Below are 18,997 nucleotides of genomic sequence, written 5' to 3'. Positions count from 1 at the left end.
TGTGGCAAGGCCTCGTTCTGTTATTTCCGACAATTGCTCGTAGTCCCAACTGTCTTTTTTCTTTGCGTTTTCGTGACCAAGGTGAGAGAAGAATTAGCAGAAGCGTGCATTGTAGGAATTTCCCTGCCATTGTTTACCTTCCCGCTAGCGGCACTAGAATTACTGTACAACAATTTGAGCACACTCTCCTTGCACTCATCACCTATAACAACGGCCTCATCTGCACCTCTAAGGACAGTTTCGGTCTCTGCAGCTAGCTGTCTTCCAGTAAGATTATCGCATGTCCTACCAAAGTCTTCGTCACCGCTATCTTCATCGGTATCTTCATTTACATCAGGTGGAGCAATGAACATATCAATGCTATGAGCCTTGTCAACATCTTCATTTTCTTCCAATAGGGATAGAATTTCATGGACACTGAAGTTTCTGAACAATAAAAGAAATATGTACGGTACTGTAGTTTCGAACAGGTATCGTATCTGCCCAGTGTTGCGAAAACGCAACGCCCGTGTTTTAAGCCAATTTGTGAGCAGAAGAATATAAATACAAATCTCACATGCTGTATACGTTTCAACTTAAGTTTTGTTATTCACTATTTGTGAACTTCAACGAATTACGTACATTTATGTGATGATAACTTACCGTTTTGTAACAGCGTGCGCTTACTACCTTCCATTTCCATAGACACAAGTTTACAACAGTCCACTGCCACTTCGATTGTTACACTGGATTCTCAATTCACTGCCTGCGATGTTGATTCGACATTAAAATTGTAGTTGGAACTGATAGATCCTGTTGTTCATTATTATAATACTAACTACATGCTCTTAAACGGACGGAAGACAAATGTTGCGAAAACGCAACACTGGGCATAAATGGGTTAGAAAAATTGAACAGAGCAAGAGAAAGAAGGAACATGGAAAACTTGGAAGTACCGGCAACAGAGAGTTCAGTACAAAGAGCTCCTGAAGAGGAAAAAAATTCAGTACATAGAAGAACAACAGAAAAGGATCATAGAAGAAGCTAAATTGGACCCATACAAAGCTCTACGGCCGAAAACTAGCAAAATACATTCTAATATCGATATGGAAACATGGAAATCACACCTCAACAAAACAATTGCTTCGAGAGACACGAGACCAACACTCAGGTGTCCAGAACACAGAGAACCATCAGATGTCATAACGGAAGATGAAATTGTTCAGGCCATCAACGAAGGAAGAAGTAATAGAACACCAGGACCAGATGGAGTCAGAAATGATCATCTAAAGGCCGGTCTCCACTGATTAACATTTAACAACAACATGTTAAATGTTAAAAGTGTTAAATGTTAACTGGTGACACCATCAGCATGTTAAATGTTAAATGTCAAAAACTGTTTCATTTAACATTGTGTCCACACTTAATAAACATGTTAAACTTGACATCCTTTGTTTATATACAGATAGTTCATCATATCAATTTATGGTAATACATTTAGATGGTGTCTAGTATTTTTAAATAAGGACAATGGAATCAGATGAAGAGGAATTGGCCTTTGTTATTGCCACTGTTGCTTCTTGTTATGATTTAGAAATTCAGTTTTATTAGGCACATTTCCTCCCCTCACTCTGCTCATAGCTTCAAAAGCAAACCACTTTGAAGTACAGGGTATAAACTTCGTCCGCTCCCGACTACCGACTTTTCTGAACTTTCTGCAATTCTCGACTGTACTGGGAGTGGAGGGACGCTAGTTTTATTTTAAGATTTACTCGCGGGAACAATTATAGATATTTTCGAGTTCCTGGAAACAGTCGGCTTTCTTCGCTTTATATCTGTATTCCTCTGGTGAGACATCCCACAAATAAGGCCTTTCTATTATATCTCTAATTAAGTCCAGAGTAATCTCCTTGCTCTACCCTATTTCTGACATTTTAGTATAGTGCAGAGAGAACGACACACGTGCGTGTACTGTATTTGTAGCTTATAACAAAGAGAACGAGTATTGCGGAGTGTTGTAATTATAATCCTGCTTCATGAGGAGCACGTCGTTTGCATCGTTTAGGTTATGTGTTGGTATGGAAATATCATGGAAGTTGCCGAAGCTGTGCCGACAACGCACGAACAAGGAATTGACTTGACATGTTTTCCACTTGGAGCGGAAAACACGCCAACATGTTAAAAGTGTTAACTCAACATTCTGAGTTAACATGCAAAGTCAATTGGAAGACACAATCACAATATACATGTCAACTGTAACATGTTAAATTAAACATGTTGGTGTTAAATGTTAAACAGTGGAGACCGGCCTTAAAAGAGACAGTGAGGGAAATGTTACCGGTATGTAGTGCCTTATTGAACAAATGCCTCGAAATTGGAAGGCTCCCAGCAGATTGGAGGAAGGCAACAAACCGAATGCTATATAAGGGGAAAGGAGACGCAGATGACCCGAATTCCTACAGAGGGATCGCGATGGAACAAACAGGTGTGAAACTCCTGACGAGGATCTTAACGAAGAGAGTGATGAATAAATTGGATCCACTGTTACCAGAGGAGCAAATTGGGTTCAGACGGAAAAGATCTACAACGATGGCACTGGAGAATTTTCTGAACCACATTCGCATTACACTAGAAATGCCACGAGGCAAATTATTTGTGGCATTTATTGACTACTCCAAGGCACTTGATTGGGTAAACAGAAGGTTACTCATATATAAGCTGGAGAAGTTAATCGGAACATCTAATGTCACAACACTCATATCAAACCTATTGGCTGAGAATTATATACAGGGGAACGACGGCATTGGGTCGTCAGATTGGATTCCACAGACTATAGGAGTTCTTCAAGGTGATCCACTTAGCCCTATATTATATAACGCTTTCAACTCTGATGTAGTGTCAGAGATAAAGGAAAAGACAGACACAGAAATGTACCTGTATGCTGATGACATGGCAATTGCGGCTGAAGACATAACAGAACTATAACGTGCGATGAACTTGCTAATGGACAGGGCAAACAGGAATGAAATGAAAATAAATGAGGAGGAGACTGAACTAGTCATATTCAGGGAAGGAGGTAAACTAAAGGAAACAGAGTACATATGGTGTAATAACGTCCGCCTTCGCAGAGTTAACAGTTTCAGATACCTAGGTGTAACCTTGCAGACCACATGCAGCAGTTTCAGGATCCATATAAGAGCTAGAATGATTGCAGCTCTGAAAGCGATGAATGACATTGAGAATATCACACAATTTGCAGTAGATACAGCCATGGTGCTTTTTCGAGTAAAAGTGCTACCAGTGTTAACCTATGGGCTTGAGATTATAGGGGAATTTCTGAGTGTGAAGCAATTAGAAGACCTGGAAAAGATAAAATCCAGATATCTGAAGCGAGTCCTGAGTGTATCAAAGACTACAAAATCTCGACTTGTACACTGACTGACAGAGCAAATGCAACACCAAGAACGAGTGGTTCGAAAGGGATGAAAGTTGGGGAAAAAACAGAGACGGCACGGACGAATAGTTGATGTTTATTTCAAACCGATATGCAGGTTACATAATGCGCACGGCATCGACTCAGTAGGATGTAGTACCACCGCGAGCGGCGATGCACGCAGAAACACGTCGAGGTACAGAGTCAATAAGAGTGCGGATGGTGTCCTGAGGGATGGTTCTCCATTCTCTGTCAACCATTTGCCACAGTTGGTCGTCCGTACGAGGCTGGGGCAGAGTTAGCAAACGGCGTCCAATGAGATCCCACACGTGTTCGATTGGTGAGAGATCCGGAGAGTACGCTGGCCACGGAAGCATCTGTACACCTCGTAGAGCCTGTTGGGAGATGCGAGCAGTGTGTGGGCGGGCATTATCCTGCTGAAACAGAGCATTGGGCAGCCCCTGAAGGTACGGGAGTGCCACCGGCCGCAGCACATGCTGCACGTAGCGGTGGGCATTTAACGTGCCTTGAATACGCACTAGAGGTGACGTGGAATCATACGCAATAGCGCCCCAAACCATGATGCCGCGTTGTCTAGCGGTAGGGCGCTCCACAGTTACTGCCGGATTTGACCTTTCTCCACGCCGACGCCACACTCGTCTGCGGTGACTATCACTGACAGAACAGAAGCGTGACTCATCGGAGAACACGACGTTCCGCCATTCCCTCATCTAAGTCGCTCTAGCCCGGCACCATGCCAGGCGTGCACGTCTATGCTGTGGAGTCAATGGTAGTCTTCTGAGCGGACGCCGGGAGTGCAGGCCTCCTTCAACCAATCGACGGGAAATTGTTCTGGTCGATATTGGAACAGCCAGGGTGTCTTGCACACGCTGAAGAATGGCGGTTGACGTGGCGTGCGGGGCTGCCACCGCCTGGCGGCGGATGCGCCGATCCTCGCGTGCTGACGTCACTCGGGCTGCGCCTGGACCCCTCGCACGTGCCACATGTCCCTGCGCCAACCATCTTCGCCACAGGCGCTGCACCGTGGACACATCCCTATGGGTATCGGCTGCGATTTGACGAAGCGACCAACCTGCCCTTCTCAGCCCGATCACCATACCCCTCGTAAATGTCGTCTGTCTGCTGGAAATGCCTCCGTTGACGGCGGCCTGGCATTCTTAGCTATACACGTGTCCTGTGGCACACGACAACACGTTCTACAATGACTGTCGGCTGAGAAATCACGGTACGAAGTGGGCCATTCGCCAACGCCGTGTCCCATTTATCGTTCGCTACGTGCGTAGCACAGCGGCGCATTTCACATCATGAGCATACCTCAGTGACGTCAGTCTACCCTGCAATTAGCGTAAAGTTCTGACCACTCCTTCTTGGTGTTGCATTTGCTCTGTCAGTCAGTGTATATATTGTTCGTGTTTTCTCTGCATACACGCAGAGAGCATAATTTATTCGATCTAATCTATTAAAAGTAACGGACCGTAAGTGGAAGAAATTATATGAATGGTGCTTAAACTATGGAGTCGCTATTTCGCTTTGGTACCACCCAGAGCGCTTTAGCAGCCATGTTAGCAACTCTATAGAAAGTCCCAAGGATCATATGATAGTCGTTCTTCTAGCTCGTTGGCTTTCACATGTCATGTAGCAATACCAGGCAATACCAAGACCGACCAGGATTGGAGTCGGTCTTGGCAATACCGTTGCCTACGTGATATACAAGGCCGGGAAGTGGAGCGATAGAAATGTAGGTCGCAAGTAGTTTTACGAACGTCCGCTAGATGTGTCGACATCTTACTGTGCTGATCGCGCGAAATACATTCAATTAATAGTACATGTTGGTTTCTAAAGACGTAAAAATCTACAAATAATGAAGTTAGGACCACCTAAATGTGATTTCCAGTGATTGGATATAAAGTAAAGCACATTTAAGTGGCATTTGGAATTATTTTAGGCGAAGTCAAGTGCGATAATTAATAAAAGTAATACATTAAAAATGACTTACCATGATCACTGCTTGTATCAATCACATTTTTAAGATCTTCCAACTTAAAGGCTTTGTCCTGAAGTTCTTTTCCAAGTCATGAGCATCTGTAATTGTATGAGCTTCATTGTCGAGTATTGGTTTTGAAAGTTTTGTAATGAGAGTTGCAGTCAGTACACTCTGATCACACTCGTCACATTTAAATACCTCAATGAACTTTGGAACAACAAAAACGTGAAGTTTTTAAACCAAATTCGTATTTCCCAGATAACGTGATAAGTGACGCTAAAATTCAACTTATTTTGCAGGAAGTAAATAAATTATTTTGAGGGATAGCGTAATGCTCCACGATCTTTCATCCTAATGAGGCACATCAGTGGACTGTCAGTAGTGGCCGAGGATATCTGTCCCAAGCAGGATTCACCGCTGGAATTTTCTTCCGCAACTCGAACAAGATAACCACGTATCATGGCCAAGGAAGACAACTCCAGAGTGACAGGTTTTTCTGAAAAGGCATGGTGTCATTCTTAATATCAATAGCATCTAAGATAATATAAAACTACCGGGCGATTTGGGCGTGCGGTTAGGAGCGCGCAGCTGTGAGCTTGCATCCGGGAGATAGTGGGTTCGAATCCTACTGTCGGCAGCTCTGAAGATGGTTTTCCGTGGTTTTCCATTTTCACACCAGGCAAATGCTGAGGATGTACCTTAATTAAGGCCACGGCCGATTCCTTCCCACTCCTACCCCTTTCCTATCCCATCGTCGCCATACGACTTATCTGTGTCGGTGCGACGTAAAACCAATAGCAAAAAAAAAAAAGAATTTCCATATATTTTAGGCCTATTAAAAATAGTACATCTGAAAGAAAATACAATAATCGCGAATTGATTAGTTAGCTTACCTTCGAGCGTCTCGCCTATTTCCAGAACTGTTGCTGATCAGGATTACGATTATAGTGTACTCTGGGCTTGATAGCCATTTCATCTATGTTAAGGGATCGTAACGTTTCCTCCACGCATGTTAAATTCATGGCTTCGTAATTTCTTTAATGATGTGGTGGTGGTGGTGATTATTGTTTTAAGGGGAAGTACAACTAGGCAACCCTCCTCTATATAACACTAATCTGAGGGAAAAATGAACGGATCCGACACTTCAAAAATGAAGATATCGGCCAAAGGAAGACAAGGACCACGTGAAAATGAAAGAATCCCTAGGCCTGGGGAACGTAATACCGTGGGGGTCTTAAAAAACAAGAGTTGACCAAGAGGAGTCGGATAGGATAGATGAAAGTGAGGAGGCTAGCACAAGTAAGTGGAAGCAATGCCAGGACTCAGCTAAGGGTCGCGTGATCGCTAACCCACGCTCCAAAGTTCAGAGCTCCTGGGGCCCCTTTTAGTCGCCTCTTACGATAGGCTGGGGATACCGTGGGTGTTATTCTACCGCCCCCACCCAGGGGGGGATCTTTAATGAGGGGTGTTATTATAGTTTTTCTCGATTCGAAAAGCCAACATAGGCCTAATTCGTGTCTTTTGATGCGGTAGTCGGAGGCAGTGAAGTGATCTAATGAATCTGTAACCCATAATCTGAAGTCTTGATATTTAAAATGTAAATTACAGACTCTGGATGACGTCCCAGGCGACCAAGGCGAACCCGTGAGCAACAGGCATTACAGTACGATATACCATATTTTATAGAGTATATGAAATTTACTTCGAGTTCATTTGAACACTAACAGTAAGTGAAATATATAAGTAAACGTATTAAAAACACTTTTCTCCATATGTTAATACACTACAGCACATGAAAACTATAGCACGATGTCGAGACATCTGGCGGCGGTACTACGAACCTGGTTGGGGACGGTTTTTTATGCTCAGAACTAGCGCACACTTCCCGGCAAGACAAACTACAATGTTCTTGTCCCCGGCCTTGTATATCTCGTAGGCAACGGCAACGGCAATACCAAATACAGTAGAGACAATACACGACATTTACGGATTTCGCCTTGCTAAAATGGGAGACAATTCGACGGTGGCGCTCCTAGTGACTTGACCTGAACAAATCGCGCTAAATTCAAATGTATATACGGAAATGGATAAATAAATTACGTCTAGAAAGAAAGTGGTATTGAGATATTAACTTCGAGGTTGCTAAAGCAATTCTGGATAAATGAATGAAGAATTATTTAAAAGGTTATTATTCAAAGACTGAAATTAGACATATAAACAAGGTGTGAAATGGACTGCTGTGAAATGGCTTGATCTTTCATTTATGCATTACTTTTTTAGCTTTAGCATACCTGCCTGAAATCTTACGGTTGGATTTGTCTTTTTCCCTCATTTAAAAACAATGTATCATCACATTAAGACATTTGTCAATAAAAATATCGGCACATTCCTTACACATATGATGCAATGTATTAACATTTAATAGCTGGACAATTTTCCTCTTAACATGAAGCCTACTAACAAAAAGAAAATCTATAAAATCCTGGCTTTAATCTGAGAAGAGGGATAAAAGAAAGAAACGTTTGAAAATGTTGTCGATAGTGATGCTTTGAGGAATATTCACGTACATTATAGTAAAAATGTAACACACCCTTCGCATGGGCGCCCGCAGGATCTTTTCCAGGGGGGGCACATTAACAATTTTCTTGAATATAAAAACCAATATAACGTCAGCAACATTAAATTGTTTACAGAAACTTCCAGTTATAACATATGCTAGCTGACTGTCAGTAATTTCAGTTTATGAAATAATCTAGTATGATATTAAACAATTGAACATCAACATCTTTAGAATTCCAGGGGGGGGGCAAGTGCCCCCCTTGCCCCCTCTTGCGGGCGCCCATGCGGACCCTTGGCTGTATAGTCGAGGATTTTTAAAGTCGCTGGCCTGGAAATGATCTGAACAGATCTTATAATTCTTATACAAGCGTAACGTCCCTTCTTTCTTGTACACTTTATCCAAATCACTTCTGTGACATTTCAAAACCCACAGATCACACCTACAACAACACATCGGTATTGAAGGTTAACTGCTGCACTATACAATAAAATATGCGTATTATATTTTAAGCCCGTTAAAACATGGGTCGAGCAGGTCAGAAGATTATGAAGTACTATAAAAATCTCTGTCACTGGAAGAATATATATGCAAAAACAATATTACTTACATGTTCTTGTCACGAGGGAACCTGAAGAACGAGCGCGCATTTTTCTCTACTTCGTAATTACTGCAGCCAAACACAGCACATACCTTTCCCCTCATGTTGAGAGGAGATATCAAGGAATGACACACGCTACTATTTAATTATGTCAACTCACTGGAAACGCATAAATAACACCAAAAACTTCCACAAAAATACACGTGCTCTTATGAGAGAATCACTACCGTTCAGGTCTATCCGCTAGAGTGAGCTCCAATAGCTGTCCCTCGATATCTCGCTCAGTGTCGCGTATTGTCTCTACTGTATTTGGCCAAGACCGACTACAATATATCAGACCGTAATATCAAAACCAAGATGGTGGACGTCGTGGGCGCAGTAGCTGCCGACTGATGAAGGTTAGGGTAGCACGCAATAACTTCATTTCGACGATAAACCAACTCACGATTTTCGGAGATGTCGGAATTTAGTACCGCGGGAGTTGTTTTACCTGCCAGTAAATTTACTGACACGAGGCTGACGTATTTGAGCACCTTCAAATACTACCGAACTGAGCCGGAATCAAACCCGCCAAGTTGGGGTAGAAGGCCAGAGCTTCAACCGTCTGAGCCACTCAGCCCGGCGTCACATTAAATTATTGTGTTGATACCACTGAAAGAGCTACACAATATCTGGTTCAATCAGCCAGAAATTACGAAAAGATCACGTACATATTTTGCAAACGGTGGTAGGTAATTTAACATCATAAATGTAACATCATAGGGAAAATCACTGTTGCACCGATGAAAACGCTTCGCGAACAAGTACTCATCACATATAAATATCTAGAATCACACATATTGTGCTAGAATAGATGGACAACCCCACAGCAAAAGAAAACAACAAGCTGATTATTTCGAAACTTCACTTAGTCAAATAACGTTTTCTCTTAGATTACACTTCGCTGGATAGGTGGAAAATACATTATAAAACTGTTAAAATGATATTTATAACATCATTTGGAATGTTTAAAAATAATTTAAGGTTCGAAATTCCTCAATTTATTCACTCTCATAAGAACTATGAAACATAACGTTTTGCCTTAGTTTCGAAGTGGTGGACAATTTCTAATGTTCAGCACTCGATGAAAATGAAGTACACCCGAAATGATTATGCCAGCCCAATGAACAGCCCCGGTGATGTTAAGCCTTCCTTACTGGAAACTCTTAAATCATATGTTGACATATGATATAGTAGCACTTCAAACCATGATGGTAAACTTAGAAATGAAGCGTTCAAACACTAAAGATATAATAGGATTTTCCCCATTGAAGAACATGTGTAAAACAACTCTATTGACTCTTAAACAATGATGTCTTTAACCTACATGGACGAGTTACAATTTGGTGTAGACTGCTTGATAGCAGATATCCACAGCATGAATCGGAAGGTATTGGTACAATAAAACCCTTGAGTTACAAACAAAGCTAATCCCTGCAAGTCCCCACTGTGGGTGGGGGCGGTAGAATAACACCCACGGTATCCCCTGTCTGTTGTAAGAGGCGACTAAAAGGGGCCCCAGGGGCTCTGAACTTTGGAGCGTGGGTTGGTGACCACGGGGCCCTCAGCTGAGTCCTGGCATTGCTTCCACTTGTGCCAGGCTCCTCACCTTCATCTATCCTATCCGACCTCCCTTGGTCAACACTTGTTCTTTTCAGACGCCAACGGTATTACGTATGGATTCCTAGGGAGTCTTTCGTTTTCATGCCCTTCGTGCCCCCTTGTCTTCCTTCGGCCGATACCTTCATTTTTCGAAGTGTCGGACCCCCTCCATTCTTTCTCTGTGATTAGTGTTATATAGAGGATGGTTGCCTAGTTGTACTTCCTCTTAAAACAATAATCACCACCACCACCATCCCTGCAAGTCACTATTTCTTCTGTGTAACAGTGTACAGATTGCTCCATCTGTCACAGTATACGTTTTGTTATACACCAAGATCTAGCCAAATGTTCCTGCAGGCAAGCAGAGATTCTTTCAAAATACAATTGCATCTAAATCACACGATACTTTGAAGCACATAGACACCATATCAATTATCACTATCTAAATGATTTTTTTGGTAGAAGAATACGAATAGGTCCACCATTTAGAATTAGAAAAATAGTTTTCCCTAATCTCAGACTTACTGTCAGATGACATATGCACACTACTGTTTTGTAGAAATACTCACGATGTATGTTCCTGATCCACTTCTCTCTTAATGTTTCATTCCTTATCGAACTTAAGAATAGATGTATGAGAGGCATTGCCATAGTTCGATTTAAATCCGGTTCACAACACGATCAAAACAAACATATTCTCACATGACTGCGTATAATTACAGATCTTAGTGACCACTGACCCATATAAATACACTCACACACTTATATTCTACATAGAAAGTAATACTTATCGTCAACTTACATGAAATTACTCCGACTGAATAAGAAAACAAAAACGAATAGGCTCACCATTATCGGTTGGAAAGAGATCTTCCCTAACCACAAATTTTGGTTACACACATAGCCTACGATAGTTTGGGCTTTGACTTCCAAATTTTCCGGGTGAATATTCCTTATCCATTTCTCCTGTAGAGATCTATCTTCAGGGAATTTAAAAGCTTCAGCAACGGTATAATTAGATCTACAACCACGAACGCAGCAGGAACGACCCATTTTGTGCTATGTTACAGCACGGCAATATAAACACTATTATACATTAAAAATACCATCAAATAAACTTCTAACAAAACACCATGATAAACCGTTATAGATTACTATTTTACCAAACATATACTTTATACTTCAATAACTCGATCAAAATAACACTCTTTAACAGAATGTAAACACAGATATGAACCACTGAACTGTAGGTAATACCTATAGTTCAATGATATGAACCAACGACATTAAAGATATATAGACTGCTAAACATACTCGTTACAGCGCCCCTGTCTGAAGCTCAGTGAACTACGGCCGCCATGACAGTTGTAGGCAAGAGAACTTGACACTTTGAGACTGGCCAAGCCGCGTGTCACTTTAGCCTCAGTCGTATTATCAGTTCATGAGTAGATGTGGTTATTTTTGTTGCAAAAATCAAGTCCTGTTTAAAAATAGCGAGTCCAGACGTTTTGAAGACACTGTTGACATTAATAATTAAAAGACTTTTAATGAAATAAGCCCACAAAATCTGGCGGCCGTTTGGTTGGAAGAAGATGAACAGTAGTTTGTTGTAAAAATACGAGTTTTTATTTTTCAAGATGCCCACGTCGTGCGCAGCATTTAACTGCACCAATAGCCATCAGAAAGGGATTAACGTTACATTTCACAAGTATGTATGAACAATTAGGTACCGGTATTTGCGAATTATTTCAGTATAGGCCTAAACACAATTCCATATCCCATAGGCCATTCTAATCATGACACATTTTTTTCCTTCAAGGTTTCCTTTGAAGAATACACCTTTGTTAAAGAAATGGTTGATTGCAGTAAGGAGAGACCATTGGGAGCCAACCAATGCAAGCAGATTATATTCAGATCACTTTATACCTTCAGATTTCAGGTAAAAATTATTATTAGCCTACAGCAATATAAACTCTTATTAGGGGATAGATGCTTAGCTCCTCGAATATGTGGAGACTAACATGTAAAATAGAGAAATTAAATCTAGAAGTTAAACTCTTCATTTATGAATTAATGAATTTAACTTTAAGCTCCTGTTGTAACTGCTAGGTCTTTCACAGGATTAAAGTCAGTGATAATGAGGTGAATGCCTTAACGGTGAAACAGTTTACCTATTACTTACCAGACACTTATCACAAAGGGGCAGGGGAAAATCTCTGATAAGATCCTGAACCTGGTAACTAGGTTTGACAGCAGCTTTAACCTAAGCAGGCATTTTAGCAACTGAGTCACCACAGTGACCACTTCAGTTATGATCAGAGAAACCAGTAAACTGAGATTCCAACAGGGATAGAATTGAAGTGCCATGACATTTTTCTTTCATTACTGCTCTAACTGGCATCAAAGATCAGTAAAATACAGCATATAAACAATATTAATTCAAATCTATTTATGTTTTTCAGGTATGCTAATGACAGAAAATACCTGAAGGATAATGCTGTACCCTCAAAGTTTGACTTCCCTTCACATCTAAGGAAACTAATCAATGGTAAAGCAGGACTATGTTGTTCCTCCTATAGTGGTACTAATCACAGATATCGTAGGCTCATGGTACTATCATGGGCACTAAATTTCATATTATTATACTGGTGGGTACTAATCACAAGTAATGTAGACTCATAGTATGTCACACATACTGTTTCCACTCACAGGTAACACAAACCTATGGTGTTTTGCACATAAGGGTTCTACTCACAAGCAATGCAGAACCATGGTATTGCTCACATAGTGATACTAATCATAGGCAATTTAGATCCATGGTGTATCACATTATGGTAATGCCCACAGGCAACACAAATCCATCGTGTTCCTCACATAATGGGCAACGCAGACCCATGCTGTTCCTTATAACGTGATACTACTTATAGGTAACACAGTCCCACGCTGAACACAGTGGGACCGACTGGTGGAATGCACGCGATGACACTTATCAGAAACAACGCCCAGACCTGTAGTGTTTCTCGGATAATGGTACTGCTTCTTTGTAACGTAGACCTCGCAAGGTGGTACTAGTCGCAAGTAACGTCGACCCATGGTGTTCTGCACATAATGGTACTAATCACAAGTAATCACATGGGTTTAATATCATCCCTTGGTTGCCCCCTTTAATGGGCTCTCATAACAGGCAGGGGATACCATGTATTCTAAATCTGCGACCCCCAACCACAGGGGGAAATCGAAATGATGATTCATTTGAGATATTGTATTAGTTTTAATTATCTGATTTGTACTTAACTGAACTAGCCGTTAATAATCTGATGTTAAGTTCAACCCCTTACATTTATATAGGCCTATTTGTGTGTGTATGTAGATACCAAAGTATAAAATATGGTGTATATTTTGTACAATTATTTTAGTTTTTTTATTATGATCAGGAACTGTCTCAACTGTACTTGGAAGTTCTGCAGTAGGTAGGCACTTACAAAACAGTATATCATTATGTCAGTTATAAAGTGATATTTTCAACATTAATTGTGCTTATAATATTGTTTAAGGTATATTACTTTTGTATATTTTTCAAAATCTACAAGAGGATTAAACATTTCATTCTACTAGATTGTTTGTTTGTTTGTTTACATTTTTATATAGGCTACAGCCGACACGGTATCATAGCAAATTGTTTCTGAAGTATTATGGAGATGGCATTTATAATCTACTTTTGAATAGGCCTGCTTGTATATATATAGAGACCACAGTGTAAAATATGGTGTATATTTGTACAATTATTTTAGTTAGGTTTTTTATAATGAGCATAAACTCTTCCATCTGTACTTAGAGGTTATAGGTAGAACAACAGAGTACAGAATTATGTCAATTTATGAAGTGATATTTTTAACAGAAGTTGTGTTTATAATATGGTTTATGGTGTATTAATTTTGTATATTTGCGTTAAGTACCTACAAGATGATCAGATATTTCATCCTATTGTATTAGTTTGAGGTTTTGTTAGTTTACATTTTTATATGGGCTAACAGCTGATATATCCTAGCAAACTGTTCCCTAACGAACATATCTAATAGCATTTCACGGCACTTACGAGTGAACTGGCGATGGTTGGCTTGTGTACCGTAACCCCCTACTTACTTTGAGCATTCAACATTATTTCATTAAATATTGTTAATTACAGGAATCTGGAGCTATCTTACAATCAACAGTCTATTGTCACATAACCAATGAATTATTCACATTCGTTAAACACTGTCATCACACAACTTCTACTGTACATTTAATATATGTATTTTAAAAAGATTTTTATCATAACTAAGGCCGGTTTTATTGCATGAAACACAAAGAATAACGAATTTAACGTATACGTCTATACAAGTACCGTCACTCTGCCATGACACTTGTCTTCTTCTTCTTCTTCTTCTTTGTTTGTTCTTGGACTCTGCGCAGCGCACTACGTCCAGTCACTGGGTTGTTTTAAACTTCACCAATCAAAGTGTCTGTTACAAAAAGGGGTAGATTTGAGGGTAGTGGGAAACGGAAGTACACACTAGTGTATTGGGAGAGGTTGTGTAGGAAAGAGACATGAGGAATAGTCGAGGCGTCTAATACTACAGATATGTACAACAGAACAAGTTGACATGTGTTAGGTTGCAGGGATTTAGCACGGGGACACAGGGTTCTACATCTTCACGCCAGTGTGATCTATCACGGCGATTTACTACTATAGACATACATGACCAGATCACAAATAAGGGAGGCAGGATCGTACAGATTAAATTAGGATATTACATGCGTGAAAAAAATTTGTCAGTAACTCAGCTAAGCGAACTGTCGGATGGTATACTAAACAAGAAATAGTGAGAGGAAGTTGAAATCCGAGTGATAGTAAAGTGGAAATGAGATGTTGTTGCTGTCGGGGATATTTCTCACATTGAAACAAAATATGATTTATAGTGCCGACATAGTGACCACAAGTACACAAGTTGTTTTCCTTAATCTTTAAACGATACAGATGTTCCGGTGTACAGGCATGATTCAAGCGAAGTCTGACTAGAGTAGTGATATGACGTCGAGTGTACTTGCCTTTTGCGAACCATGGTTTAATAGCAATGTTATTTTGAATATTGTAGAAATGTGTACCTTTAAATTGTGCAGATTGACGCCAATGTTCGTTCCACTTTTCTCGGAGAAATTTCTGACAAATTTTCCATACATCATTGTGTGGGAGTGCAATATGGTAGCGTAGTCCTTGTCCATCAGCTGCCTCATTGGCCAGTTTATCGGCCATGACATTGCCTGTTATGCCAGAATGTCCTGGCACCCATGTAAATAATACGGAACGGTTGAGTATAGTTAGATCATACAATAGTTGTCGTAGATTTTCTATATACCAATTGTCCGCCTTTGTAGGATTTTCTAATGCTTGAAGAACACTGAGAGAATCTGTACAGATGAGGGCCTTTTGGATCGTAGAATGTTTAATATATATTAACACTTGACGAACTGCAAATATTTCAGCTGTGTAGATGGATGCGTATCGGGGTAAGATGAATTGTTTAGATAATTGCAGCATAGGGGAATAAAAAGCAGCTCCTACGTCGGATGTGTCTTGATGTTTTGATCCATCAGTATAAAATGGAATGTATTGATTATATTGATCTATAATAATTTTGAATGACTTAGTTGCTATCAGTCTGTTTAAATTCTCGGAGATACTGGAATCATCGAATTTTGTACGGATGATAGTAGGTAACTGTATAGTCGCAGGAAACATGATAGAGTACTTAGGGTGCGTTCTTGTTTGAACAACGTGAGGTCGTAGATATATAAACTGAACATAAGCCCACAGGAGTGCCGGATATTTGTGTTGTACTACAGGTCCATTTCCAAAATATTCAGATAATAACTGCAGCTTGGGAAGAATCGGATGATTATATCGGGCCATTTTCTTGAGAATATATTTAGTAGCTACATGTTTGCGTCTTAAATGTAACGGTGGTTCGGTAATTTCAGCTAGTAAAGCATTTGTAGGAGTCGAATTCATTGAACCTGTAATCAGTCGAGCAGCTTTGTACTGTACTTTGTCTAATCGCTGTTTTTGATCCAACGAAGCCATATCTATAAACTGACTACCATAGTCAAAAACAGACCTGATAATGTTTGTATATACAGTTAAAAGGGTAGCTGGGTCAGCTCCCCAGGTTCTGTTCGTTAAGGATCTTAATACATGGAGCTTTTGTTCCGTTTTGCGACAGATCTCTGCAATATGATTTTTCCACGATAGTTTATTATCAATCGTTACCCCTAGATACTTAACGGTTTCTTTGACGGAGATTTCCTGTTCACCGCATCTAATGGGAGACTTATCATATATACGTTTGTGGGTAAATATGAGAATTGAACTTTTTGCCGGTGCTATCTCTAAACCATTTTGTATCATCCACGTCTGCAGGAATTCTAAAGTCTTCTCTAGAGTAAGACGACATTCTTCTATGGTATTTTGAGTGCAGTAGATTACTATATCATCGGCATATTGCAGTATCCGAGCCGTTTTTACAATTTCCTTTTCAAGATCCGCAGTATACAACATATACATAATCGGACTTAAAATGTCCCCTTGTGGAAGCCCAACGGATACAGAGCGGCAATTGCTTTGATGAGCGATTTGAGGGAGACTTACACGTCGATACGTATATAATTGTCCTAAGATATTAAGCAACGTGGAAGGAAAATCCATAGTACTTAGTTTCTGGAGTAGGATGGGAATATGAACATTGTCATAAGCACCTTTAATATCTAAAAAGGCAGCCATAACGTGTTGTTTTCTGGATGTTGCTAACAATATATCGACTAATAAGATATTCAAAGCATCTGTCGTGCTGCGGTCTTTGAGGAATGCAAACTGGTACTTCGGTAGTAAGTCATAATATTCTAGAGCCCACATTATTCTGTTGAGTAAGATCTTTTGAAACAGTTTCCGAATACAAGAACTTAGACAAATTCCTCTGTAACTAGTTGGATCATATTTCGGTTTACCAGGTTTCTTGATAGGTACTAATACGAAATAGTTCCACTCCATAGGTATAGTACCAAATTCCAAGATATAGTCAAATTTGTGAAGGAGGATATTCTTAGCTTGTGGCGGTAAACTTTTAAGCATATGATAGGATATATAATCCATTCCTGGGGAAGTGGTGTTCGTATGATATAAAGCAACATCGAATTCCGATGGGATTATTGGTCGCAGCAAGGTTTGAAATTTATGCGTAATACCAGTTATCGGATATTGGAGCTGAGGTACGACATAATCAGGAGTTAGAGTTTGATAAAATTGAAGGAGAGTCGTACTATCCCAGTCGTTATGGGGTGGATTATTGCGGTTGGAGTTGCATAAATTTCGAATTGCAGCCCAGACGTCTTGAAGAGGAGTTTGCCTATTTAATGAAGTTGTGAACATTTTCCAAGCCAATCGTCGTTTCTCATTGAATAATTTTTGGATCTGGGCGGCTATTTTCTTGTATTGAAGATAAGACGCCATTGTCCCGTCATGCCGGAATTTCCTTAAAGCATTTTTTCGACGCTGTACACATGCCGAACATTCTTCATCCCACCAACGAACGTGTGGGGAATATTGAGACGGGTATTTAATTTCAGGTGGATGGTACGTGTCTAAATACAGCGTGATAATATTTAGTAATGTCTGGTATTGATCATTATTTCCTGCGTTATCGACAATGGACAAGTTATCCTGAATATACCTTTGAAATAAGGAAGTATCCATATGTTTCATTTGTCGTACACTCTTCGGAAATTTATTTGGCTTTCGGAGCTCGGTCGATGTGATAGTAATAAAAATAGGAAAATGATCACTTTGGTGGGTATCATTCCCTGTTTGCCACAAAAGCTTATGAGCCAAATCAATAGTTGCAATAGTCAGATCGACAGCACTGGGATTAGTATTAGGCGCAGTGATCCGTGTAGGTGATCCATCATTCAAAATTGTAAGAGGGGATTTATTTATGATGTTCTCGATATCCCGGCCTTTTTTGCAGCAAGAAACACTTCCCCAAATTGGATTATGGGCATTGTAATCGCCCCCAATAATAGTGGACGTGTGGAATTGTGCGAAGAAATTCTTCCATTGGTCATATGTCGGTCTAATTTTAGGAGGGCAATATAAGGAAACGACGGTTAAATTATTGATAGTAATTGCGATTGTTTGAACATTGGGAATTTCATATTTGATCTCTCTGACTTGGAAATCGATACTATTTTTAATAAGGATACACACACCATTCGCAACATAACCATCTAAACGTATGACATTGAAACCAGTGACTCGGAAGTGATAGTTTCGTTTGAGCCATGTTTCACAAAGGATAACGATTTGTGGATCAAAAACTTGTATAATTTGAATTAACTCGTGTTTCTTGTTTAGAATACTCCGACAGTTCCACTGCAAAATTCTCATTTTTTGTGATGTGTTAATAGAGTAATAACTTCATCGTGTAAAACTTTAAGTAAATGACGCCACTGAACATCTTGTCCCATTTGATTCATAATGAAGTCAAATTTTTTCGATAATTCTTGAAACTTCCCCTCAGACTGAATGCGTAAGTTAGAAGATTCACCCTTCTTAGAGACAGAAGCCTCAGGAACACCGTTCCCAGAACGGACTTGGTCTGTACTAGTAGAACTATGAATTTGGGGTACATTCCCAGAGTTAGAAAGTAACTGAGATCTGATTGCCGGAATAGATTGTTGTTCCCGTGG

Source organism: Anabrus simplex, chromosome 5 (genome assembly GCF_040414725.1).
Source record: "Anabrus simplex isolate iqAnaSimp1 chromosome 5, ASM4041472v1, whole genome shotgun sequence".
Taxonomy (NCBI): Eukaryota; Metazoa; Arthropoda; class Insecta; order Orthoptera; family Tettigoniidae; genus Anabrus; species Anabrus simplex.
Note: the sequence above shows the minus strand (reverse complement) of the source record.